The 2,847-nt window shown below is 30.0% G+C and overlaps 1 non-coding gene across 1 annotated transcript; it reads right to left on the reverse strand.

Annotated features, from left to right (window-relative positions):
- Window positions 1-229: 229 nt before the first annotated feature.
- On the reverse strand, window positions 230-301 carry TRNAE-UUC (transfer RNA glutamic acid (anticodon UUC)). The gene has a single exon. It is a non-coding gene; the product is annotated as a tRNA-Glu (tRNA).
- Window positions 302-2,847: the final 2,546 nt, after the last annotated feature.

The raw sequence follows: 2,847 nt of genomic DNA on the forward strand, positions 1-2,847 counted from the left end.
GCATTTAAAGGTACATGAATCTTCATAAAGCTAAATTGACTTAAGCTGGTTAGCACGGGTCATCTACACCTACACTGTCTTGTTACTTTCAAATGATTGGTACCAGTCACCTTCTAAGAATCTCGTACAAAAGAAAAATAATAAATTGTAATAAAATATAGAAAAGCAATTTATGAAAAACACGTAATTTTTTTATTGATTATAAATAAGGAAAAAGTTACAAAAAAGTTTCCCGTACCGGGAATCGAACCCGAGCCTCCTGGGTGAAAGCCAGGTATCCTAGCCACTAGACCATACGGGAGTTGAGAGTGATGATGAAAATATTGAAGTTAACTAAATGAAACAAATGAAACTATAAATACAATTTTATAATTAAAGAAAAAATATTTATTGTTAATCTACGTTATTATCGATCAATCTAACCAATGTTTTGCCTAGACATTGTCAAATTTCGATCTTTGGTATGCAAAAATTTGATAAAATCATTATAAATAACGGGAGCTAATAACTATAATTTTAATTAAAATAATATTTATATTTTTGTTTTTGGTATTTTATTTTGTTTATTTTACTTGGTTTTAACTTCGATCACTATATAGTGATCGAAGGGTTTTAAGTAATTTCTTAATTTCGCATGTATTATGGATACATACGAACGATCGTTTGTTTCATTTATAAATTGTTGTTATTTTACATAGTAGGTAATAAGAAAACGAAATAAAGTTCATTTGTTTATAAAGAAAAAAAAACAAAATGAAAAAATACCATTACAAATTACACAGATTAGACAAAAAGAGTAATTTTTATGACGTATGCATGTGTCAATTACTACATAAACGTAAAGCTGTTTTTCCCATGACACCCTAATGACACCATATTTTCTTTTTATTCAGACTTCGTAGATATTTCATATAAACGTTGAGAAGAAGAACATTGAGATTCAAATTCATGCGTCATTTATTCAATCTTGAATCCTATTTCCCTTCGACACTCAACTTCGGAAAATGCAGACTTATCAGACTCGGAACTATTTCACGTACGTTATTACAGTCTGTATTTCCCCCTTTTGTGCTACCCTCTTGTGTAGTCGTACTGCTCATATCCTATTCATCTCATACGTGACATATCATACACACTACACACTCGTTTCCGTTTTAGCTTTACGCATTTGAGGTCTGTTATTTGCTGTTATAAGCACGGTATACTAATAATACTCTGCAGATTAATATCCTTTTTCATTGCACAAACATTATATTTTAATGAGACTATTATAATATAATTAGATACTTAACATATTATTTTTATTTTAATGTTCTTCGTCACAGCCATTTATTTAGTAAAGTTAAATAAATATAGTATGCAAAAAGGGAATAGGGGATAAAGAATAGTAGCACTAGATTCAGTAATACGGAAGGACAATAAAAATTACTACTACAATATAATTTATTATTAATTTGTCTTTAATTATGAAGAATATTGTTGACTGTTTCGTCCCACAGCTGGACACGAGTAGTTCATAATATAAATAAAAATTTAAATTAAATACGAGTCTGTCGTCTTTTAACTCCTAGGCTCTTAAAATTCCTCAAATATCCTCAATGAAGCATTTGTGACCTTTAATTTTGATTCTACTGCGTTTTCGATATTGAAAACTGGTTCTATATAAGTATATTGTATATTTAGTACTTGTATGTATTTATCGAACATATACGATAAATTTACAATTACACTTTTGTGGGAGACCTCTAAAGCCAATAATAAAATTTAAACAACGACAAAAGTACACTATTATTGTATATTTTGTAGTCGCTATCGTACAAATAATCGAGTCTAGAAGAGTTGTAGAAAGTGACAAAGAATAGACAACTTTTCGTGCCTTGTTTGACATAACTTGTTTAATAAATAATTTAAGTATTTACTTTTAACACAATAAGTTTTTAAAAATATTTTTACTTATATAGAAATACAATAATATTTCTTAACAGAAAAATGTGTAATAAACCAAAGAAGTAGGGCAATAATTTCCAAGGAGAAAATATTCCGCGGTAATTACTTTCTCAAAATGTCCCACGTAAAACAGGAATGGTACAAAAAGTATTACATTTAATGTAAGCACTGCGCCGAATTATGTCATCAAGCTCCGGTTTTTATCATTAATTAATTCTGCTTCATTACTGTAACTGCTGTACTTTGTTACCCTGTCACGCCATGATAAATTGATAACCCGGGTAAATATAAAATGTTTCCCATTATTTGAATTGTACTTTCGAATAAGGCCTTACATAAATTAAACCTCCTTTGCGGATCCTTATTAAATACTACTAAATAGTGATTCACGCACTGACATTACTGTTACTGACTAATGTGGGTACTGCTACGATTTCAATCTATCGTGATCCCGATTGGACGATGCAGATTATGTGCAAAGTCATGACCGATAGGTATATGGGAAGCGTTTCCTTTTTTGTGTAAAGAAATCACAAGCAAAAATTATCCGAGTTTTAATTCAACGCAACGTTTGAAAGAAATATTATATTCTACCTGTAAACTTAAGTAGTTAATCTGTAAAGCAGAAATGCACGTAGTAGAGATCTCTGCTTCTCAAACTGTAATATAGAGACATGGTACACGAAACGCTCCAGTTTTGTTCTCAGAAGTTTTTTTAGTTCATGTTGAAGTTAATGAAAATGGCCCTTGATTAATATTGGAAATAATTTGAACTTCTAACACCCATATACGAGTACATATGTCTCACCACCGCTAACAAAAGATGACAGATTATCAGATCTCAAGGTTAAAGATATAAATAAATTGTAGTCATTGTTATTGTATTTATTTACCTGTGTT

Source organism: Epargyreus clarus, unplaced genomic scaffold, assembly GCF_041222505.1.
Source record: "Epargyreus clarus isolate Ecla_fem2 unplaced genomic scaffold, WU_Ecla_fem_2.2 ptg000005l, whole genome shotgun sequence".
In the NCBI taxonomy this organism is placed as follows: Eukaryota; Metazoa; Arthropoda; class Insecta; order Lepidoptera; family Hesperiidae; genus Epargyreus; species Epargyreus clarus.